Raw genomic sequence first — 25,955 nt, 5'->3', positions numbered from 1 at the left:
AAGAATATACCTTTTAATTAATAGCTGTTATAGGATGAACTGTGTTTCCCCCAAATTCATAAGTTGAAGCCCTAACCCCCAGTACCTCAGAATGTGACTGTATTTGGAGATAGAGCCTAGAAAGAGATAATCAAAGTTAAATGAGGTCATATGGATGGGGTCCAAATCCAATAGGACTGGTGTCCTTATAAGAAGAGGAAAAGACATATGGATGTGCACACACAGAGGAAAAGCCATGTGAGGACACAGCAAGAAGGTGGCCATCCTCAAGAGAGGCCTCAGCAGACATCAACTCTTCCAACATCTTGATCTTGGACTTCCAGCCTCCAGAGATGTGAGAAAATTAATTTTTGTTGTTTAAGCCACCCCAGCTAGTGGTATTTTGTTACGGAAGCCCTAGTATAATAGTAATTGGTTATTCATTAGCTATGGATTATCCAAAGTGATTTTCTTCTGCATTATTAAGAAGAAAATTCTGTTTCTTAATAACACACACATTCTTTCCTTTTGGGTCAATTTTCCTTAATACTGTATAGTTATGGACACCTGCCTGATAGGGCCAGATGGAGTTCAAGTTCTCAGCATTGTGGAGGGGAATGTTCTAAGGGTCTGTCATCTCTTTAGTTTTGACACAGTATCTCATCTGTTCCTCTCAGTAGCCTTGGGTGTAGGGTAGGAATTGTTGTCATCATTTTATAAATGAGGAAACAGATTCAACTGAGTGATTTGCCCAGGACTGAACTCACAACCAATTCTTTCATTCCCACTCTCTCCGCTGTTTCTCTCACGTTCCACTCTTTTTTTTTCCTTTTTCCTTAGCATTATAATATTTCCAAGTTCGGGGTGTTTTTACATTTCAAAATTTGCTTTGTTATTTTTGAATCTAGAATCTTATTTTTCTGTAATTCTATTGGATTTGTTTCTGTTTCTCTTAATTTTAGACGTTGGTGTTGTCTTTGCGGTAGGTTTCTTAGAAGAAGTCACTCTACGTTATTCTTCACTCTGCCATCTTATGACCTATCCCAAGTGGGATTTTTTATTCAGTTAGTTTCCTTGAGAAACCCAGGAGATACCTAGAAGACCTTTTATGAAATCCCTTCTCTTAACCCCTTCCTTGTACCAGTGGATTCTGAATATTACAGGAAGCTGAATACCTATGGAATGCAAAAGTAAAGGTCTTTTGACATCTTTACCCTTTAGATTAATTACATGACTGTCTTTGGACTTTAGAGTATGTGATGGGGAGTTTGTTTTATGGGAGGCATTAAATCCCTATGTTAGAAATCTGCAAAGAGAAAATAGAAACACAGTCTTTAAGGGCTTGAACAAGGGTAGCAGATTCTGTATTGTCCCCGGTGGACACTTGGAACTGGGTACTCATGGTCACTACCACCCATCGGCATGAGCTGGCCAAATAGGAGACACCAGTAGGGACTCTGCACTCAGCAAGTTCAGGAGGAGAAAAGGTCAGAGCCACAACTAATAGCAGGGCTGAAGCAGGGAAAACCAAGCCTTCAGCACCAAACTACAATACTTCCCTGGGAAGGTTATCTGAGGCTTTCTAGAGACAAGGGCTACTTTGACCTTGTTAAACCACCCCTGATGTGGACCCCCAGCAGGACCATCAGGAGTGGTGTGATCCAGGGGTCGGGCACAGAGTCTGGGGACCAATATCCCCCATCTGATGCTGCCATTGATGTCCTGTGTGCCTTAAACTACTTCAATGGATTCTTCTGTGTAAAACATGGGGATAACGATGCCTCCTCATATAGAGGAATAGACGTGCTAATGACTTAATTTCAGAACATTTTGAGGATCACGAATGTTGATCTAAAGTTGCACAGCAAAGGGGAGGCGGGGATAAGTGAGAGAGGAGCACTGACTTACATACACTACCAAATGTAAAATAGCTAGCTAGTGAGAAGCAGCCTCATAGCACAGGGAGATCAGCTCGGTGCTTTGTGTCCACCTAGAGGGGTGGGATAGGGAGGGTGGGAGGGAGACACAAGAGGGAAAGGATATGGGGATATATGTATACATATAGCTGATTCACTTGGTTGTACAGCAGAAACTAACACAACATTGTGAAGCAATTATACTCCAATAAAGATGTCATAAATAAATAAATAAATAAAGTTGCACAGTATATGCTTTGTCTCTGGCATATCAAAAGGTACCAAAAGTGATAACAATAGTAACAGCAGATACTGATTATTAGACACTAACAGTGCCAGATACCATACTAGGTGCTGTTGTATTCGCACGGTATTTTATTTACCCCCATACAACCTCTGAGGTAAGTACTGTCGCTATCCAATTTTACGGAGGAAGAAACTGAGCCTTAGAAAGGTCATGAAACTTCCCCAATGTCACTCACTGAATAGGTGGCAGAATTGGAATTCGAACCCAAGTCAATCGGAACACCAAAAAACTTATGCTCTTAACCAAAGCATCTATATTTCTATGAGAACTGGATTTTCAAGAGCTTCTCAATTTCATACCTTCTGACCAGTTGTCCCATAAACTATTGAACTGTGCCCAAAATGGACATCTAAACTGCAACCTGGCATCTGAACTGCATTTCCCAAACTGTCCCTCACCCTGAAAGTAACGTAAAAATCCTCCGTGAGACCACAAGTCCTGGGTCTTGGTGTGAAAAATGTGGGCACCACAATTTAAGCAGATTACCAAATTTTAGAGAATTAGAGAGGAAGAAAGTGCACTCAACACTAAAAGTGTTCAGGGCATCGTGTACTCTTCTGTGATTTAGAAGGCACTGATGGATCTTGTGGTGTCTGGAGGTTACCCTTATGAATTTCCATCCTCATTATATTATTGAAGTGCAGAAACGCAGATTTCCAGCAAGTTTCAACAGATAGAAATCTGGATAAAAGGAACTCACTGTGCTGACATTAATTATTTAAGCGGTGCTTTCTTGAGGGACTACCATGGCTTGCAAAAGGGGCTCCATAAACTGTTTTCTTATATTATGAATATTTATAATTTTATGCTATCGATATTTCAAAAGTGGGCTTTAATTAGAAACCTTGTTATTCTATGCCTTTTGGCTTTGCTGTCATTGTTCAGTTTTGTTTGTTGAGCATCAGAAGATGGGGGTGTCAGGGCCACAGTAGAGAGAGGACTCTAGAAATTCACCGTCAGCTAAGTTTTTTCAATTCCCAAATATGGTCCATGATCTAAAAGATTTAAGAACCACTGACTCAAGATCATTTTCATTCTAGTACCCAAATATCCTCTCGCAGTGATAACTGTATCAGTCTAAGGAGTTGTTTATATTAGACACATTCAAATCACATAATTTGCCCAAAACTGGGAGTAGGATGGGAAAGAAGGGAAGGGAAGGGCAGCAGAAACTTGAAAACATCTTTGTAGGCATCATTCTAAGCACATTTTCCCTCTGGTTCTAACATCCCCATATTTTGTTTAGAGCACCTTCTGTGGTCAAGAAGAATAGCAATTAGAAATGAACTCTTCCATCCACCTCATTACAAATAACTGAATTTCGTTTCCTTTTATGGCTGAGTAATATTCCATTGTATATATGTGCCACATCTTCTTTATCCATTCGTCTGTCGATGGACACTTAGATTGCTATTGTAAATAGAGCTGCAATGAACATTGTGGTACATGACTCTTTTTGAATTATGGTTTTCTCAGGGTATATGCCCAGTAGTGAGACTGCTGGGTCATATGGCAGTTTTATTTTTAGTTTTTCAAGGAACCTCCATACTGTTCTCCATAGTGACTGTATCAATTTACATTCCCACCAACAGTGTAAGAGGGTTCCCTTTTCTCCACATCCTCTCCAGCCTAGACTCTGTCATACAGAGTGAAGTAAGTCAGAAAGAGAAAAACAAATACCGCATGCTAACACATATATATGGAATCTAAAAAAAAAAAAAAAAACGTTCTGAAGAACCTAGGGGCAGGACAGGAATAAAGATGCAGATGTAGAGAATGGACTTGAGGACATGGGGAGGGGGAAGGGTAAGCTGGGATGAAGTGAGAGAGTGGCATGGACTTATATATACTACCAAATGTAAAATAGACAGCTAGTGGGAAGCAGCTGCATAGCACAGGGAGATCAGCTTGGTGCTTTGTGACCACCTAGAGGGGTGGGATAGGGAGGGTGGGAGGGAGACGCAAGAGGGAGGACATATGGGGATATATGTATATGTACAGCTGATTCACCTTGTTATACAGCAGAAACTAAAACACCATTGTAAAGCAGTTATACTCCAATAAAGAGGTTAAAAAAAAAAAAAAGAACTCTTCCAAACTCACGGCCTGCCTATTTCTCAGGTTCTCTAGGACCCAGTGGAAAAAAAAAAAAAAAGAATCTTATTCATGCCAAGTGAGCTGTTATCAGTTTGCTTATTGATTTTTATCCCCATGCTGCAAACCTCAAAATGCCACAGCCCCAGCTGGGATCCCACCAAACCCATTCCTTTACTTATCCTTTCATTTTCCCAGTCATCTTTCTTTTTGATCCTTGACAACTTCTCCCTGCACCCACCTTCCGGGAATTAACAATTGCCCATTCAATTTTCCCTCTCCTGTCTCTTTAAGTCAGTAACTTCCCTAGGTTCCTAAGCGCTGGCAGCCTCCGCAGGCGTTCAGGACTCCCAGCAAGTCTCCAGGGCAGTGAGATTTGCAAGTGAATCTCCCTGATCTGAAAAAAATAGCACCAGTTTCCTAATCGATCTCTGACTTCCAGACAGCTACAAGGGCACCAGTGGGTTTCAAGACATCCAGTGAAGCAAGTCCGAGGACTGAAAAACCAAATCAATTGATAGTGGCAGCTCCAAAAAGGGAAAAGTCCCCAAACTGAACAAAATACAAAACCAATATAAAATCCAACTGACAAGCACACAAACAGCAGTGCAATGCTTTAAGCCTCAAATGCCTACCTCACAGGTTTCCCAAAGCTCTCTGCTCACACAGGCACCCTCCCCTGCCTCTGCTCGCTGGCTCCCCAAAAACGACGCTTTCTCAGCCTGAGCAACAATCTCAAGTGTCAGGCTGTGAAATACACATGCTACACACGCTCAGACAGCCTCTCCGTGCCGGGTGCCCCTTCTCCTTCCCTCCCAGCCCCGGGCCAGCCCATGCCAATTCCCCGACAGGAGAGCAACTCCCTCGTGGGATGGAACTGGGGAAGGGAAGAGCGCAGACAGGAGTTGGGGGTCAATTCAAGTCACCAAGGACTGGGGGGGCCACCCATCCAGGCGGGAAGGGTCCATCTTATCCCTTTCCTAACCTTAAAACCCCTCCGCAGAAGGTTTCTCCAGCCTCGTTCAGATCCCAGAACAAGTTGGCAGACTCCTGGCGTCCCCTGCTCGCACCCAGACCCCTCCAAGGCGGCAACCCCCAGCCGGCAGGACGCGGATAGCTTCTTACCTTTACAAAGCCCCGGTTCTTAAAAGCCTGGCTGGAGCCTCCAAGGAGTCCTGCGTTTTCCTTGACATTGGAAGCCACCAGTTTCAGAAACAGGGCACATGTCTAAATGAAACAGAAAGTAACCCGGGAACCCAGGCCAGACCCCCGACCTGCACTCGGCTTTGCCTCTCCGCAGCCTCTATGAGTCCTGGGACTCAGCCAGCCCGCCCAGCTGTTTCAGCCCGGAGAGAATTCAGAGGAAACTGCAGCTTGCAAGTCTGGAACTCACGGCCTGGGCTTTTTTTTTTTTTTTGAGTATTTGTTGAGCTTTTTAACATGCAGTTTGTCTCCTTCTGCAGGGAATTACTCAGTGAGCCTGTCACCTGACTCACAGCAGCTCCATTATATAATTCAAACTGTGCTATTTGAGTTCTGATCAGAAAACCACACTCCCCTCCCCCATCTATCTCCCCTCCCCCATTTCCTCGGCGTGGAAGGAGAGGCACTCAAAACACCAAACAATGAAAATTAATCTTTCTTGAAACTTCAGTGGAGGGACTTTCCCTGGCAGTCCAGTGGTTAAGACTTTGCCTTCCAATGCAGGGGCTGTCGGTTCGATCCCTGGTCGGGGAGCTAAGATCCCACATGCCCGGCAGCCAAAAAACCAAAAAAAAAACCCGTAAAAAAACCAGAAGCAATATTGTAACAAATTAAATAAAGACTTTAAAAATGGTCCACATCAAAAAAAATGTTTAAAAAGAGAAGAAATTTTAGTGGAGCTGCTGCATTTTTGCAGTGTATTTTTATTTCCCTTTGGTTTGATTTTTCTCCGGCAGAGGACTTCCTAAATGCCAATGCTGAGTTAGCAGGGATTTCTCAAATGTAACATCTCAAGATGTAACTGTAGCAGTTTCCTTGATTTTCGTTTAGGACGGCTGTCTGTAGATTTAGGTAAATCAGTGAGTGGATTTGCAAATGACAGAGTGCATCATCAGTTGAAAAGCCTCAAGTAGATTTATAGCACCTGTGCAGATGAAATCCGAAACCTAGAATGTTTATTACTTTAGCCACAGTATCTAAGTTCCGTGAAATGTCAAAGGGGTAGATTGGGTTGAGAGGTCTTTAGCCAACCCCCTGCCCTGACCTTGATCTTCCTAAACCCTCCTCCAGCCACCTCAAATAAGCATAACATCCAACTGAAAATTGCACGCTTGCTATGCAAACACCACTTAATGGCCAAACCCCATTCTCTACTATCAACAATGTGGAAATCCTTAAGGCCAATCTAGATGGATATTTTGGAGACAGCACTTGTCTTGGGTGAAACTAAAAAAATTATTTCAGTCCCATTTTCCCCTTCTTAGCATCTGTCATCTCTGTTCAGATGATATATATTGAGGAGCAAGTATGTCAAAACAGAATTGACCCACGAATGAGATCTTTGAGAAATTTAGGTGGCATAAATGAGCATACCATTGAAAGCATCATGAAATAATCAACACTAAAAAACTCCAACCTGCTTGCTCTTTCCATGTCAAAGACAGATGAACTGTATGCCTTGGAGGATCTGGGCTCCCAGTCTCCTCCCAGACAGTGGAGACATTGCTGAATATGGGATATACTCCAAAAGGACTGTTCAAGTCTAGGGAAACAAATGCTAACATTGGTCACCTTCTTTTGGTTTTTCCTGGTCTGATCTCTTTTCTCCCTTCTGCATTTCCTCACTCACATCCACCCAAGGAAATTACCTTGTCTTTCCTGCCAGACTCCACCAGTGTACTAACAGTAGATACCATTGCTATATTAAACTGTGTGACATTAGACTGATACTGTGCCCAAAGAATAGCTTGCAAAATACTTTGTAACTATCTATCCACATATCCCTCTGAAGTGGGCATGGGATAATTATTATTCTCTTTGTCCAGACCCAAAGAAAGCCAGTAATATAGGTGAGAATTAGAAGTCAAGTTTCCTACTCTCAGAGCTCTGTTTTACAAAGGAAGACCAAGATACACAGGAAAAAACAAAAACAAAAACACATGAATGTGTAAACCTGAATGACAGATTGATATCTGTTTATACCTCTCTCTCCAGGTGTGGTAAATACAATGTATTGTGGCAGTTGCTGTGGTAACTACTTCTTTCTTAATGAGAATAAGGCTATATAGTAAAATATTAGAAAACATCAGGTGGTGAGTGTGGTGTTCCAAGGACAAAGGACAACCCTGCCTGAAAAAGTGTCAGCGTCACACCCCCTACCGGACTCCCCACCATGTTATGATGGTTACAAAATTCCTGAGCCCACCTGGGTGACGGGACCTGTCCCAAATAAGGAAAGGCATCTGCCCTGTCCCACTCCCACCCTATAGAAGGAAGGTATATGTGCCTCCACCAATCAGTAAACGAAATTTTCACCTCGGACCATTCCTTTGTTCTCTGGCTATAAAAACTGATCAATAGCACATGTTCAGGCTCGACTCTCCCAGACTACTAAGAAGTCGGCCTGCTGTTCTGACAGGGACCCTTCCCTCTAATAAATTCTATCTTCTTTACATTCTGCCTAGAGTCTGGAAATTCTTTTCCAACCCACGTTCGGACCACAACAGTGAGACCCATACTAGTAATGGGAAGAAAAGCAATAACGCAAAATATACCTTTGGTCTGCATATAGTCCTTCAATAATGACACTGCAAAAATCAGACTTCCTAGACCAGTGTTGTCCAACAGAAATACAGTATGAACCACGTATGTAATTTAAAATTTTCTAGCTGTTGCATTAAAAAAGAAAAAAAAAAACTGGTGAAATTAATTTTGGTAATATATCTGCTTGACAAACACCAGCTGTCCAGCCCAGGGGCCCATCTACCTCCTACCTCAAATCCAGTATATTCAAAATATTGTTTCAGACTTCCCTGGTGGCGCAGTGGTTAAGAATCTGCCTGCCAATGCAGGGGACACGGGTTCGAGCCCTGGTCCAGGAAGATCCCACATGCCGCAGAGCAAATAAGCACGTGCGCCACAACTACTGAGGCTGTGCTCTAGAGCCCACAAGCCACAACTACTGACCCCATGTGCCACAACTACTGAAGCCCGCGCACCTACAGCCCGTGCTCCGCAACAAGAGAAGCCACCGCAATGAGAAGCCCGCGCACTGCAACGAAGAGTAGCCCCCGCTCGCCGCAACTAGAGAAAGCCCGCGTGCAGCAACGAAGACCCAACGCAGCCAAAAATATATTAATTAATTAATTAATTAAAATTTTAAAAATCTTAAAAAAATATTGTTTCAACGTGTAATAACATAAAATTATTAACAGAATATTTTATATTCTTTTCTTCACACTAAATCTCTGAAATCTGATATGAATTGTATGTGTTTTACACTCACATCACATCTCAGTTAAGAGTAGCTACATCTCAAGTGTTCAATGGCCACAAGGGGCCAGTGGCTACCACATTAGATGGCCCAGCTTCACGCTGTATTCGGTCATTTTGGCTTGAAATTTGTTCTGTGAGTACACATTTGTCTATCTCTACTTGGAACTTTTAGAAAAATGAATTGCATTCATTTGGTTCTAGCTTTATGGCATAATTCAAGTGGTGTTCTCTTGGGTGGAGCAAGAAAATATCAAATAAGGTTGGAATTGAAATAGTATTAAAGATTCAGCTTCTTTCGTGCCACCAGAGGATCGTGAAGATTAAAAAAATAAACTTCAGGTTTATAAAAAGTTCCTTCCTTGAGTTGTCCCAATCGCCCAAGTTAGGGACCTCAGAGTCATGCTGACTGTCCTTTCTATGTACCCCCTCTCTCTGTCCTCTTCTCTCAGCCCCTCACCTTTTTTCAAGTCCGAGGACCTCTGCGATAATCTAGATGAACCCAAGAACTCGTGCCTGGTCTCCCTGCCTCCACTCTCCACCCATTCAAGTTCATATTCTATCCTGCCTTCAGCGTGAACATGCACTGAAAGCAGACATTAATCATGGAGCTTCTCAGGACTTCCCTGGTGGTCCAGTGGGTAAGACTCCACGCTGCCAATGCAGGAGGGCCCGGGGTCGATCCCTGTTCAGGTAACTAGATCCAGCATGCATGCCGAAACTAAGAAGTCTGCATGCTGCAACGAAGATCCTGCGTGCCGCAAGTAAGACCTGGCACAGCCAAAATAAGTATTAAAAAAAAAAATCATGGAGCTTCTCAGCTTAAAGCCTTTAATAGCAACCTGCTAACTTTCAAATAAAATCCATACTCCTTGTCATGATATAAGGCAATCATCAATTGGCCTTCTGGGAACTTTCTGGCCCATCTCCTGGCTAACCATTCTTTGATTTTACCCAGGTCTACATTCTTGACTGTGCCATGATTTCCGTGACTCCATGACTTTGTTTAAAGTCTGTTCCTTCTGCCTGGAATGTCCTTCCTTAAAATGCCTACCCCTCACCAAACAGCAAAATCCATCCAGCCTAGCTCCAATATTTACTGTAGCTTTCCTTGATCTTGCAAAATTAACAGCCAACTCATCTGTGTTATCATGGCACTTTTATAAATAGATGTGTTATAACATTTAGCACATTCTATTATAATTATATGCTATGCTAGACAAAGATTTCCTCAAGAAGGGGAACCACATACCACTTACTTTTGAATTCACCTTGGGACATAACAGGATCTCAATAAATGCCTAAGGAATTCCAATACTCTTTTCTTCCCATTTCTCCTTCTTCTAATTGTCTAACCACATGGTACATCCTCACCATCATTACATAGCAGCCAGTATTTATTTGTACTACTGTGTACCAGACACTGTGTTAAGCATTTTACATAAATTTCATTTAATTCCAACAACAAATCTACAAGGTAGGAACTTAGCCTCGATTTTTAATAGCTGTGGTATCTTGAATGCCATTTCATTCTTTCAACAGGTGTTTTAAGGTCATTCTTAGAAACACTGGTTATGACAAGTAGATATGCAGGTATGCTTCTAAAGAACGCAAGATTGCATACTTGATTGTTAACTCATTTGTCAACAGGCTATTGCATGTGTCTTGTTTTACAGTTTTAGTCTCTCCATCTCTTCAATGCTTCTAATTCTTAGTGGGCTGAGAAAACAGAAAACCTAACTTAATAATATTTTGTGCAGAATAAGAGCATGGTGGCTTTGAGTAAGGGCATGAGAAACGCTGCCCCATCGATATCACAGGATGTGACATTTAGTTTCGTTGCTCAGAGTCATTTTGGGGTTTATATCTGGCTCTTGAGTTATTTCCACATAATTCCGTTTAGTCGTGCTTTAAAAAGTAGGGGGATCGACACCAAATGCTGATGAGGATGTGGAGCAACAGGAACGCTCACTCATTGCTGGTGGGAATGCGAAATGGCACAGTCACTTCGGAAGACAGTTTGGTGGCTTCTTTCAAAACTAAACATACGCTTGCCTTGCAATCCAGCAATTGCACTCCTTGGCATTTGCCCAAACGGACTGAAAACTTATATCCACTCAAAAACCTGCACACAGATGTTTAGAGTAACTTTATTCGTAATTGTCAAAACTTGAAAGCAACCAAAATGTCCTTCAGCAGGTGAATGAATAAACTGTGGTGCACCCAGGGAGTGGAATATTATTCACGTTAAAAAGAATGAGCTATGAAGCCATGAAAAGACACAGAGGAACCTTAAACGTCCATTACTAAGTGAAAGAAGTCAATCTGAAAAGGCTCCATGAGGCACGATTCCAAGTATATGACATTCTGGGAAAGGCAAAACAATGTTGACAGTAAAAAGATCAGTGGTTGCCAGGAGTTGGGAGGACGGGAGGGATAAGTGGAGCACAGAGAGATTTTTAGGGCAATGAAGCTACTCTATATGATACGATAATGTATGTCATTGTACATTTGTCCCAACTCATTGAATGGACGGCACCAAGGATGAAACCTTATGTAACCTAAGGACTTTGGGTGATAGAGATGTGTCAGGGTCGCCCTTGTAGTAATGTGTCAGTGTACATGCTTCAGTTGTAACACATGTAGCACTCTGGTGCCTGATGCTGACAGCGGGGGAGGCCAGTGCATGGGTGGGGGGTAGGGTATACGGGAACGCTCTGTACTTTCTGTTCAATTTTGCTGTGAGCCAAAACTGCTCTAAAAAATAAAATCTATTTTTAAAAAAGTGTAGGGACCAGAGAATGGCTTGCCCATGGGTGCCCAGGGACCGTGCTCACTGGCTTCTGGCTTGAGGTACAAGTTGTTTTCCTGCTAGGTTGTCAGTTGCTCAAATTTATTAATTGCTTTCTCCACTTTGTTTCCACAACACCACTAAATAAACGGCATGTACTCAGGGATTAATAAATTCTCGTTTAAATGAAATGAAGGGAAAACACACTTAATGCTTCGAATAATAAATACGTATTTCCACCCACAGACACAGCATAATGGCCTTAGTGTCAACAGAAAACCTCTTACTGAGGCGGTTTCTGGAGACTCTGGAGCCTGGGACAGCCTCAGGCTTGGAGGAGGGGTTGCCCTGGAAGGTCTGGCGGTTGGGGGTCGGGGGGAGAGGCTAGAAGAGCGGCTAAGTTGAGAAAATTTAACTCTCTCTTTGACTCAAGCCTGGACATGCTCTCTGTGCCCTCAGGGACCAGCCCTTGGTCATCACCTGGCGGATTTACAATACGTTGCCCAGAGCGGGGCTAACTGCTGAGCAAAGTACTTGCCCTGTGGGCCTCAGTTTCCTCATCTGTAAAAAGGGATGGCAATATTGTGGGTTACTGTGGGTGTTACACGAGATCATGTCTATAATCACTCTGACACAGTGACAGTGTTAACTGATGGACAATGTTTACTCTTAGTATTACATATTATTAGATATTATATGATAATAATAAAGCATTGGAGATGCCATTAGGGGGCTCAAATGATGACAGTGCCTGTGTGAACCCCTCTTCTGCTATCTCACCACACCTTCTTTCTACTCAGTTTGCTGTTGGCACATATTAAGATGGTGAATTTATCGACTTCCATGACCTCTGTCTTCCTTCCTTCCCTCCCTCCTTCCTTCCCTCCCTCCCTCCCTCTTTCCTTCCTTCCTTCCTTCCTTCCGTCCATCCCTCCCTTCTTCCTTCTTTATTTTCTTCTTTCCTCCCCCACCTCTTCTCGTTTTCTCTCTCTTTCCATTTATTATTTTTTAAACGAGCTTATTTTGTCCCTTGCTATTCTTGGCCAACTAACTAAGACTCTTTGTATTGAGATCTTCTTGCCAAAGTCACATTAAGCTCACCAGGTTGCTAAACTTAGACCAGCCTGTTTCTGTTCTCTCGGAAGACCTGCAATACCATAAATAAGAGAGGTAGCATGTCAAAAGATTCTTGTTCACAGCTAAGGGGGCTGCTTCACACAGAGCTTCCCAGAAGGAAGACAGAGCCTGACAGGAAGAAGATCTCAGGCCTCAGGCATAATCTATAAAAGAGCAGTTAATACCTCACTCCCTGCCAAGTCAAGGCGACTGCCAATCTCAGAAGCCATCTTTCAAATTGCTTTTTGGCCAGCTCAGCATAGTGTCCATGTGACAGCTCTACTTTGTGAGAACAAGAGAAAAAAGCAGTTTCCCAGAGGGGTAGGCAGTTTCCTTTTCTTTCTACAAGATAAATACCCTTTAATTCTCTCCAAGGCACCGTGTGGAATTTATGTGATGACCTGTGTCCAAAAAGGACTAAGACCCAAGAAAGACACAAGAGGGGAGAGGGGACACACAGTGGCCTTAAAAATGGGGCGAGTGAGGTTTTGAAAGGCGGAGAATGCGGTGGAGAGAGCTCTGGGATTGAACTCTAGGCCTGCCCCCCGCTCACTGGAGGCAAATTAATTAGCCTCTGTTCTTCCCGTATGAGATGCTAATGATAATAAACTGGGGGGAAGTCTGGGGTGACATCTGTAATGCATATATCAGGTGGCCTGGTGGAGAGCAGGTGCAGAATGAACCAGCCAGGTGGGTAGAGCCTCCATTCTTCATGTCTAAAGTGTAAAGAGACTGCCGTGTTCCTTCTGTAAAGTTCTTTGGTGGAAGTTAAATGAAACCTCCAGCGAAGGGTAAAGACCACGTGTGTGTGTCTTCCCTCTTACACCCCTGCCCCCCAACCCCGGCCCCAGATCTCCATGCTGCAGATTATATTTTCCACAGATGGACACAACTATATCTCCCATCCCACATACTGGTCTAGAATCTCGCCACTCCCCTGTCAAGTGGTGGGATCGAATTCCTCTCCCTCTGAATCTGGGGGAGGGGAGGGGTGCTTGGATCGTGCTTGTAGCCTGTGCAGTAGGAGCCTTTCTGTGGGACCACAGAGGCTAGGTCATAAAAGGCAATGCAGCTTCCACCTTATTAGCTGGAATACTTGCTCTTGAAGCCTTCAGCTGGCACGTAAGCAGGTGACTGCATTGGGGTCACCATGCTATGAGGAAGCCCAACCTGGCCCATGTGCAGAGACCATGGAGAGAATTTCCAGAAGCCCCACCCTCTCCCCCAACCCCACATCACTGACTGACAGCAACCTCAAGAGAGACCGGAGCCAAAAATCACACATCTGAGCCCTTCCTGAACTCTCGATCCATGTTGATAGAATGTAGATGATAACACACAACAAAACCCAACTGGGGAACATCCCCAGCAGTACAGCGATTAAGACTCCGCGCTTCCACTGCAGGGAGTGCGGGTTCGATCCCTGGTCGGGGAGCTAGGATCCCACATGCCACGTGGTGCAGCCAAAAAAACCAAAAAAAAAAAAAAACCCCAAAAAACAACCATAATTGGAAGAGAATCATGGCCTCCGTTACACTCTCCTAGAGCAACGTAACATAGGGTTCAAGGATCAGACCTGGGAACTGGGGAGAGCCAGGGTTTAAATTGACCCTACTACTTCAGCTTGTGACCCTTAACAAGTCCACATGTCTAAAAAGGTGATAAAAATAATGCCTATGGACTTCCCTGGTGGTCCAGTGGTAAAGAATCCACTTTCCAGTGCAGGGGATGAGGGGTCGATCCCTGGTCGGGGAACTAAGATCCCACATGCCTAGGGGCAGCGAAGCCTGTGCGCCACAACTACTGAGCCCATGCGCCTCAACTAGAGAGATAAAACCCACACGCCACAATGCAGAGCCCGTGCACTGCAACAAAAGATCCTGCATGCCACGGCTAAGACCCGACGCAGGCATAAAAATAAAATAATAATAATAATGCCTAGGTCATCAGATTATTGTCAGGGTAAATGAGGTGGTTCATGTTAAGTTCTTAGTATCATGACTGGCACCGAGCAGACACACATCTTAGAGACTGTTTGTCATTACCCTCATCACCACCACTAACTCTATTCTAATCATTACGACGGGTTTTGTTTCTAAGGTCTTAGAGCTGGCGAGAATATACCCCCTTTTCCTTTAATCACACTTTCTTCTATTTAGACATGTTCCCTTCAACCCATAATCTGTACAACTGCATTTCTCAGCCTTCATGCTAATGTCACAATCATGAGGAATTGTTTTAAAAAAATCCAATCAGTCTTAGCTCCTTCATCCTGCTCACCCACAATCAGCCATCGCTTTGCCCTCAGTGTTTTTGACTGTCTTAGTCATCATTACCTAGGAAACACCAAATATTCTGGAGCAGGAAGTCTGTTTTGACTAAGGATGCAGAACCATCTATCTACGTCTGTTGGACCACTCAACTCAGCTTTTCCTTCAGTGATGTGGAAGGGCTCATCAAGTACCTACAATGAGCCAACAGAGGAGAAAATTAAGGTTCAAAAAGATTGGAAACAGCATTAGAGTTTCATTGTTCATTCACTAACTCATTTGTATGTTCATTCGATCATTCAACAAATAGCTATTAACAGCTTTCTCTCTGCCAGGCTCTGGACATACAAACATGAACAGTCTCACTACTTTTGATTTTGATTTTCCCCCAAGTCATTAATTCAATACATCACTCATTCAAAAATAAACATTTTTGTTTTTCCATGTGTTTTTTTCCATAGTCTCTGCTGTTTTGAAGCTTATAGTTTTGCTCAAGGGCAGATAATTAAACATGCAACAATGATAAAGAGTGCTAAGAGCTACTGGAGGGGAAACAGAGAGTTGTGCTTAGTAATAGGACTTAGTCTGGAGGAATGGTGAAGGAGGGCTTCCTGGAGGAAGTGGCTTTATATGGGGACTGAAGGAGAAGTGGGAGTTAGCCAGATGGAAGGTGGGCAGAAAGGGAGAGTGATGTAGGCAGGGTCAATTGCTTGTGTGAAGGTCCTGAAACCAGAGCGAGTGTGGGAATAACTGAGGAACTAGAAAAAAATCTCAACACAAAGGTCACCAGGAAGTCTTCAATATCCCTTTGATCTCCACTCCCAGAATTTTCCTTTGTCCTTTCTACTTTATCTGGCTTACAAAGTGTATGTTTAATAAATGCTCGTGGAACTGCTGTTTCCCTTAGAGTAATCTGATGGCACTATTATTTTAAGGGGACAGATATGGTTTGTTGAAGCACACAGCTACACACACACGTACATACACAAACCCCCAACACTTTTAATAAATTCAAAAAAGGGAGTTATTTTCAGTTTATGTTTTTTTAAAAAGTTTATGTTTATAGACGTTGTTTTATTAATTTTATTTGCAATTTATTTTTTAATTAAAAAATTAACTATAGATATGTCATTGTGAATGGTGAGGTGATTTTCTTAATTAACTCCATTGCTGTTTAATCCTCTTTAATATGTTTTCCATTCCCAGGCAGCTGGCTTTTGTCATCAAACAAATAGAGAGGTAAAACTGTAATTGGGCAGATTGAACTAGACGCTTAGAATTGAGTGTACGTAAGAGCCCAGAAGTTGGGATCAGCCTCTCTCCCTGTACCCACTACACTGGGATTTCTGCTCTCTATCACTACCTTAGTGCCCAGACACACTGTGATTTCTGCTTTTCTTTCTGTGGCTACTGTCTGGTAATAAAAGAAGAGCTGTCCGTTTTGTCATCTGTAGAACAGAGGGTAATGTTTCTTAATTAATGAAAGGAAGTGGTGCAATGTAGTGAGAACATTGCAATTGTCTCCAATTAATTCCACATGCAGTTTGGCAAAGCTAATAATCCATAAAATGACCTAGGATCTAAATATGGAGAATAATAATCTTTTATCAGTCATTTTTCTATCTTCCCAGCAAAAGCAAGAAAAGTCCAAGGCCAGATGCATAGAAGGTCTACAGATTTACAGTATCATAAGTTCCTGACTATAATCTTAAATAGAAAAGAAATTTACATGTGCCATTCAGATCTTACGAATTCCCACATGTTTTACAACCTCTATAATTCATCATGTATTGACGGGTGTCAGTTCAACCACCAGTGGAGCAGTTATTTGACTGTTTACATCATTTGTCACCAAAGCAAAGACATCTTCATGGTCATGGAAGAGCAGGAAAGACCTTTTCATTCCCTCAGACCTTGCATTTCTAAACCCTTCAAGGATAGAGAATGAATGTGTCATGCACATCTATGAACCCCTAAAAAGTATCTCATGGAACATCGTACTACAGCTCCATAATACCTTTTAAAAAAATTAGGGTAAAATACACATAACATAAAATTCACCATTTTAACCATTTTAAGGAGTATAATTCAGTGCCATTTAGTACATTCACAATGTTGTGCAACCATCACCACTTTCTAGTTCAGTAATATTTTAATCAACCAAAAAGGAAACCATGTAGCCAATAAGCACTCACTCCCCATTCTCATAATACTGTGTCCCTGACTCACGTTGCAATGGCTCACCTGTCTCGACATAATTCACAACTCTGCAGCTCCCCAGAATCCCAGGGTTACACTTGAAGGATTTTTAGCTCCCACCCGCTTTAGATGAGATTCAAGCAGAGAGGCAGGAAGTGGTGAGAGAGCAGGAGTGGCATCTGGCTGCAAGCTCCCCAAGGGTCCTGGAGAAATGAGCTGGGTGACAAGACTGCTTATCTCTTCTTTCCTTTCAGTCAGCCCTCCTGCACCAGGGTTTTCTATACGCTTCTGTTCACAGTTATACTGTGCAAAGAAGACCCTTCCTTTACAGGGGAGATTTATGCCATAACAAATGGTTATTAAGAGCACTGCATGCAACGGGCCAAGTGATGGACACCATATAGGAGGCTGGTTAACCATCACTTACTTGTAACGAATTTGCTGTCACTCTGGGGATACTCCTTAAAGGGATGTTTACTGCTGGTCTGGTTTAGCCTTTCACCAACTGAAGGTTTATCCAAATGTACTGGGGCCCAAGGATTTTCTGTAGGTGAACTGGCATGGGTGAGTGACCTTGGCCGTAAACCTCGCCAGTAGCAAATGATGGCTCACGTGGAATTGGTGCCACAGGGACCCCAGTAAGCATAACATCCAAGTGAAAACTGTATGCTTGCTATGCGAACACCTCTGAAAAACCAAATCCCCAACGAGCCTCTACTTTAAACCATACTGAAATTCCCAAGGCCCATCTATACAAATATTCTGAAGCCACCACTGTCTTGGGTGAAGGTAGTAAGAATCATTTCAGTCTGCCCCTATTTTTCTGTCCCAGCACCGTCAATGATAGGACAGCAAGTGTCTCTGTCCAAATGATACATATTGGGGGCAAGTGTGTTCAAACATTGGAATTCATCTATTCATAAGAGGCTGAGAAACGTAGATGGCATAAACGAGCATAACACTTAGAGTTTCACTAAACACGGCTATCATCATAAACATTTCCAACCTGTTTGCTTTTTACATGGCAAAGCGAGGACGAGCTGTATGCAGGACATGACACAGGGAGGCTGGGAGTCGGCATTTCAGTCCCTTCTGGCAGCACATGGTCCCCAAAGCCCTGTGAGAACTCATCTCTTCTTCCATTCAAGGTTTGAAGTGTATTGAAATTCTAAAGTGTTTGAATTCTAAACTGAATTCCGGCCAGCCATCTATAAAGCAATTTTATCTCCACTGAATATTTCACCATCCTAAATAGAAACTCTTCCAGCCTATTACTCCATTATTTAAATTGTTACTAAAGAAAAGTCACTCTAAAACAAATATATTGAGGCTTCCATGAGTTAGAACGCATCCTGTATGAGAAATTCATCTTTTAACACTGAAAGATGAAAGGCAATTTTAAGAAGCCTGAACAATTCCATCCTACACTGTGAGTTATTTAATTGCGGTAGGAATACATGTACCAAGAATCATTCCTTAATTAGTCTAAACCTAAAACAGCAGTTGTGAAACGTGAGACTTGAGCTGATGCAACAGGGTGTGCTTTTGCCGTGTGGGGCACAGACCATGATGCTTTTCAGGTTTTATTTTTAAAGTTTGGGTGACTACAACTTAAACCAATAGCAGAGGGGAAAGGAATCATTTAGTTGCCTCTCTTATTACACCTCTCCCGCAAAACGTTTGCTTTTTGGTAGCATTTACCTAGCTAGCGAGGTGTTACTCTGTGTCCTGAGGACTGAAGCATCTGTGGTTTGATCACAAATTGTATCGTAAACAAACTGAGACAGATGATTGCCACCCTAACTCATGATAAAGTGGGAAAAGAAACGGCACTCGTTTAATTCAGCACCCTTGCTTGATATAAAACTTGAGCAAGCAACAAGCAGCAGTTTGGTGTAGAAGAAAAAGTTTTGGACATCATGTCAGGACACCTGGATTTGAGGTCCCCCTGCCACCTCGGGCACCCCCCTCACTCCCTGGGCCTTGGTTCTCTTCGGTGCTTTCTTAGGTTGCATGCATTTCTGAGATGCTAGGACCCTGTGGTCAGGAGGGTACAGCAAGCAATAAAGAGCAGTGGGGTGGCATGAAGATTGGCCTTGGCTAATCTACTGCTTTCCTCTAATTAGCACGCGCCATGAGTAAGCCTTAGACTTGGCTGGGATTTTACTGATGAGGAAAGAGTTCTGGCAAGGACAAGTGACTTGTCGACAGTCACACCGTTAGTAAATGTGGGAGAGAGTGCAAACCAGGGATTTCTGTGCTAGGTCATCTAGGGCCATCTCTCCTCAGATTACAGAGAAACAAGGCGACATCTAAATGAAAGGCTTTACACCTGCACTTTTCAGGGGCTACTCACTACCCTTGGACTAGCAAAACATCACAGCTTTTGGAATCGAGAATTCTCAGTTCTGGCTCATCGTGATTTTGCCACACAATGCAGCCTCTATGTGTCCTATTTTAACCTTTTTTTAAGAGCAGCTGTATTATGTAATGATTAAGAGTGTGGGTCTAATACAAAGACTTGTACGTGAATGTTCATAGCAGTTTAATTTGTAATAGCCCCAAACTGGCTATTAATATAGCCCAGTGTCCACTAACAGGTGAATGGAGAGACAAATTGGGGTATATCCAATACAACGGAACACTTCTCAGCAATAAAAGTGAACCGTCGATACCTGTGATGTGGATGAATCCCAAGCTAATTATGCTGAGTGAAAGAAGCCAGACGAAAAAAGAGTTCATACTATATGATTCCATTTGTATAAGACTGTGGGAAATGCAAACTCATCTATAGTGACAGAAAGCAGGCCAGTGGTTGCTTGGAAATGGGAGTGTGAAAAGGGATGGATTGGGGGGAGGTGGTGAAAAGGAGGCATGAGGAAACTTTTGGGAGTGAGACACATATTCATTATCTTGATGATATGATGGTTTCACGAGCACATACATATGCTAAAGATTCTCAGATTTCACACTTCAAATATGTGCAGTTTATTGCATAGCAATTATACCTCAATACAGCTGTTCCAAAAAACAACCCTCCCCCAAACCTCAAGGGGTCTGGAGTTGAAATCCAGCCTCACGATCCACTAGCTATGTAACCCTTGGTAAGTTACTAACCTATCTCCAGGAGGACGATAATCATTTCTATCTCACAATGTTGCTGTGAGGATTAAATGAGTTAATCCTTGTAAGGTACTTAATACAAACTAGCTCTTATTATTATTTTCCCAGAACCACGGAGAAAGGATTCTGTTTTATCTTTTGCATCTCATTCCCATAAGATTTGAATTCATTAGTCTATTTAAGGCATATTAAAGTGAGGCTCATTCATGCAGGTTTTTCAGATCTCTACTCAGCAACCCTTTTGGGAGCTTTTTCCTGACCACACTCTAAAATAGCACCCCTTCCCCAGTCACTCGTTAGACACTTCTCCTGATTTATTTTCCTCCCTGACACTTATCGCCATCTGACGCTACTTTATACAGCTCCTTGTTTATTTGTTTACTCTGTCTCCCTTCACTGGAACATAAGCTCCCTGAGACCAGGGAACTTGGTCTGTTTGGTTCGCTGACATAAAAGTCACTAAAGAAGTGTGTGTTGAGTGTTGAATAGATGAATGACTGCATTATCTCCAAGAACCTTCCTTGGTGATGGTGGCAGTATGGTGGTAGCTGGCCGTCACCATGGCACTGTGCATACTGGTAGCGTGTATATGTCCATGGCCCCCTGCGATCGCTGCAGCTGGCCTAACCCTATAGATAGCTGGGTAAAAAGAAGACCAGAAATTGGTCAGATCAGTGAGTCCTAATCTCACTTCATTCCTGGCTCTGCAGGAGTTAGAGACTGCATAGGCTGAATAATGTATTTGAAAAAATAAGATCAGGGCCTGGGACTGTTACAAAAATGATGAAGAATAGAAATCTAAAGTTTTAGAAAGTTGTGAACATCTAGGCTTTGATGGAATCCATCCCTAGACTCTTTCTTTTGATAGTCAATAAGAAGAGAAATTGGATAAAAATTGAGTCCAGGGTACAAAGTCACCCTTGCCCTCCAGGGGCCCTGTAAAGTGAAACCAACTGGTTTTGGCTTGAGTAACTCAAGACCTGCCCAGACTGTCTTTTTTCCTTCTTTTGAATTCTATGAATGCAGGTTACACGTCTAAGCCTCAAAGAAGTTAATTGTTGACTTGCTTCCATTTGCCTGTCTTCTCCTCCTCCTGCCGTGTCCTGTAGATGCTATTTCTGCAAGTTTGAAGCTTTAGGAGAAATGTGGACATGGCATTAATGTCAGTTCAGTGTTATATCTTCTAAAAAGATGCATCTAAACAACACTCTATGGAAGGTACGCTTGGACCTGCAATTGTATTGCAATCAATCCTTGTGTGAGTACGTTTATTTGATATCTTTGTATAAGCAGATCACAGAATTTATTCTGCCTTGAACTCTCTCCTTAGGAATCTCCAAACAATGCCTTATAAATAAGTAGCACATGTTTCAATGCATACAAAAGACTTCCTGAATTAGCATTTGTCATCTTTTATGTTTTAATTATCTCATTTGATCTCTTTATTGTTGCAATTACATTCTAATTTTGTGTGCAGACACTTGAGTGCCCTGGGCTAGATTAATCAATTAATATTACAATTACTATGATAGCAATAGAAATATAAGTGGATAGGTGGCTACAGTAGCTCCAGATCCATTATTTTAATTCTGAATAAAGGGAGTCTGGCTGTGGAAAATTCTTTCAGACTATTTTGAAGTTAAAAAAAAAACGAGATTCTTCCTCAAATCCTAAAGGTACATAATGGGTTTGGATTTTTTTTTTCGGTTTTGTTTTGTTTTGGTGCTAAGTCAACACTCTTTTTTTTTTTTTTTGATGCAAGTATGCATAGCTCTTTAAGGAACAACACGACTCTCTTTATCTTGTTTTCTACAACCCTTAGTCTGAAATCTCACGGCAGAGGCCTTGATCAATGGCTCTCAATGAACAGGGAGTTTGAGCCGGTTGTCAGGGCAATAGGGTCCAGGCAAAATAAGGAGACATATCTCAGCCATGGGGTGACCTCCCTGTTCAGGGCACAAGTCTAAGAGATTTTCCAGAAGCCCACTGCCTCTCACACAAGACACACAGCCTGGCAGCCAACGTGAGTGCAGGGCCCAACACAGAACTGAGTTCGTTCTTGCAGCTTTGCAGGAACCCTATGGTTAGACAGAAATAAAATGAGGAAGACAGGGTCCTAAGATCTTTTTCAGTCCCAAGAAAGATATTCATCCTCCAGATTACTGCTCCCCTATCAAACTACCCCCAAACCGAAACACACACACATACAGAGTTACCAACATCTACATGTTCGCATGCAAACACAGGCATGCCATAAATAAGATAATAAATCAATATCTGAGACACTCTTTTCCCTTCATCTGAACTTCTATATTGTAGCATCAATATATAGTATATTGTGCTTTTGGTTCTTATTTGTTCTCTGAACCATGGGTGCATTTTGTTCACACATTGGTTCGAAGTCATCCGTAACATTTATTGAGTCACACAGTGACTATTATCTCATTTAATCCTTGTAGCAAACCTGTGAGGAAGGTGCCACAGATAGGGAAACTGGGGCACAAGAGGGGCACATAACCTGGTGAGGTAGAGACAGGGCTTTGTACATCTTGAGTGTCCCTCAAAGAGCAGTACAAACACATACAAGGTGGCCGGCAGGAAACTATTAATTAGAGTTTAACCCATCTGGTGAGTAAATGCATGCTTTGTCAGGGTCCTTGGGAGTTGATGCAAATCTGAAATGATCCTCAAAACCATGGCTCATCAGAGCCATGGAGTAAGTCTTATGGACTGTCATGGGTTGAATTATGTCCCCCTCCCCCCAAAATATATGAAATTCTAAGCCCCAGAACCTGTGAATGTGACATTATTTGAAAACAAGGTCTTTGCAGATATAATCGAGTTAAGATGAGGTCATTAGGGTGGGTCCTAATCCAATGTGACGGGTGTCCTAATGGGAAGAGAAGAAAGCCAAAGACAGATGTGTACATAGGAAAGATAATGTGAGACCCAAAGGGGAGAAGGCCAGGTGACAATGGAGTCAGGGGTTGGAGTGATGCCTCTACAAACCAAGGAACACCAAGGGTTGCAGTCTGCCACCAGAAGCTAGAAGAGGCAAGAAAAGTTCCTCCCGTAAATTCTTCAGACAGAGAACATGGCCTTGCTGACACCTCGATTTTGAGCTTCAAGCCTCCAGAACTGTGACAGAATCAACTTCTGTTGTTTTAAGCCATCTGGTTTGTGGTACTTTGTTGCAGCAGCCCTAGGAAACCAATATACACACCAACCCGTATTTTCCCTTTCTATACAAGATGAAAGAATAAATGTCCTCTCTGACTTCTACAGGCTCCTTAAACAAGGCTCATGCTGAGTAAAGAATTGCCCAGCTGCAGCTGGGACCCCAGTAGGTGTGGGCTAATGTAGTTTATGTAGGAGCTCTCTTGAGGAGTCCATGGTTTCTAGGGAATGCAACTCTAGTCGAAGAGTCCACTCAAAGTTTGACACTGCTGGTCCTGAAATTGAGCAGGACCCTGTGGGGTTCCTGGGCACAAAAGCCTTTCTGTGTCCCCCATTTCTTGGAAGTTACAGGAAATAGGCTTCATTCAGCCTCCATGACCTTTCCTGAGTTCCAATGAGCAGGTTCAAACAGTTGCTAATTAGGGAAGGGAGGGAATGCAGAGACAATGGAGGAACAGTCAAGAAACAATAGAGCAGCCTTGGGGCAGGGTCCTGCTTCCCCCTCAAGGGATACACAAAACAATATCTTTGAAATGTTTTGCAGATACAGAAACCCCACCAGGTGGGAGAAGTTAACTGTCTGCTGCCCACAAGCATGGAGATCCCAGACCAGTTGGAACAAGAAGGTTGATGATGTTGACCCCCAACCAATCAGAAGAATGTCCACGAGCTGATTACGACCTCTTTGAACCATTGCTATAAAACTTCTCACTACCCCTTCCAGATGGGGACACACAGTTTTGAGGGCATTAGCCCGCTGTGGTCACCTTTGCCTGGCAAAGCAATAAAGCTATTCTTTTCTACTTCACCCAAAACTCTGTCTCCGAGATTTAATTCGGTGTCAGGGTACAGGGGCCGGATTCAGCTTCAGTCCCACTCTTGCTTCATCCATATTCCCCAAAAGGGAAAAGTCTGGACCTTTTGGGAATATGAAGACATTAAGATGTGAATCCAGATCAAAAGGAGAAAAGCTATCCTGAGGTGTCGTCAGGTATCTAATATCCTGGCATGAACCTCATTTGTTGGCTCTTTCTGATTTGGCTCTGAAGTTCCAGACTCTGTCCTGTGCTGGTCCATTAAGAATCTTCACAGACCTTTAACAAAAACAGTCCTTTTGGGAGATATATTGTTTTTATTCTGAAATTATGCTTTTCTATTTTTAAAATGTTAACATGTCCTTTGTTTTGTGAAATGAAGGTGATTCTAAATAGTAAGTTTTTTTTTCTTTTAATATCCTTCCTGGACAAAATAAACAAAGTTGGTATTCCTATGCCAATCCCTGATTGTTTATTGAAATTTTATAATTTGTTCCATGGAAGTTCAAAGTCTGACCTTCTTAGATAGGCTGTTTGTAGCCCAGAGCTGTATCAGCTACCTTCTTCCTGATCTACTGTTTAGCAGGGAAATATAATGGAAGAGAGATGACAGAGAAAAGAACTGAGAAAACTGAGGGGGTTTTTAACATATAATTTACGTACAGTGAAATGCACACATTTTGAGAGTCATTTTGTTGAGTTTTGACAAGTGCAGAGCCCATGTAGGAAAGCTGAGTTTTGACTCCAGCTCTCCTCCTATTTACCTAGAGGACATTGAACATGTTACGTAACTTTACGGTCTCAGTTTGCTCATCCGAAAACAAAGAGGATGGACTAGCAGGTCTCTAGAGATAATTCTCATCCCAGCAAGCAGATGCTGAGCGCCACCTGACTCTGATTTTTTTTTTTTTGGAAGTCCTCTTTGAAGATGAAGAATCAACTCCATGTTTATCTTTTCTACAAGTACATGGTGAACACATGCTAATAGCATGGCCCTCTTCTAGAGCTGGGGACGTAGCAGGGAATTGTCCATGAAGTAGTTTGAAAAGAAAAAAGTACTTTGATTCAGTTGATACTGTTGGTGCTCATCCCAGTGAAGATACCAGAAAGAATCAGCTTGGAGACGTCCATTCGTGTCATGGATTCTAACAGATCTATTTGCTACCTTTGTCTCTTCTTTTCTCCTAGTTTTCATGGCATTTAGATTCTCAGATTATGATCTGACCATCATTTTTTGAAGTATCCCGTTAGAACAACTAGTTTTATTAAGTGAAATGTCTTTTCCCATGAACATTTTAATTCATATAATCATTCTCGAGTATGCACATATTTGTGGGACATTTACAGCTTATAACTTACAATTGAATTTCCAACCGTAAGAAAAGTATGAAACCAATAACTCACCAAGATTTGGAATGAATGCTAGACATACAGATAGACACGTAAGATCAAGGGTAATGACTCTCAGCTTGTGAATTTCAGCCCCCGCCATTTCCAAACTCTGTAACCCCAGGCAAGCAGTTGAACCTTACGGAACCTCAGTTTCTTTATGTGTAAAATGGGATAAAATAACAGTGCCCATTTCTTAGGGTTATTATGAGGATTAATGAGATAATGCTGATGAAGGATTAAGGAACTGTCTTAGCCCATTTGGGCTACTATAACAAAATACCACAGCCTGGGTGGCTTATA

The 25,955-nt window shown here is 42.5% G+C and overlaps 1 protein-coding gene across 1 annotated transcript in view; it reads right to left on the bottom strand.

The window, feature by feature from the left end:
- The window catches only part of LOC132374341 (phosphatase and actin regulator 1), a 299,168-nt gene extending 293,609 nt beyond the window's left edge, over positions 1–5,559 (bottom strand). The window contains exon 1 of the mRNA XM_059937944.1: positions 5,422–5,559. The gene's annotated coding sequence lies outside the window, so the exon portion shown is untranslated. The remainder of the gene's footprint in view (positions 1–5,421) is intronic.
- Between the last annotated feature and the right edge of the window lie 20,396 nt (positions 5,560–25,955).

Source organism: Balaenoptera ricei, chromosome 11, assembly GCF_028023285.1.
Source record: "Balaenoptera ricei isolate mBalRic1 chromosome 11, mBalRic1.hap2, whole genome shotgun sequence".
Lineage (NCBI taxonomy): Eukaryota > Metazoa > Chordata > Mammalia > Artiodactyla > Balaenopteridae > Balaenoptera > Balaenoptera ricei.
The sequence above is the reverse complement of the archived record's forward strand: the minus strand, read 5'-3'. Positions and strand labels throughout refer to the sequence as shown.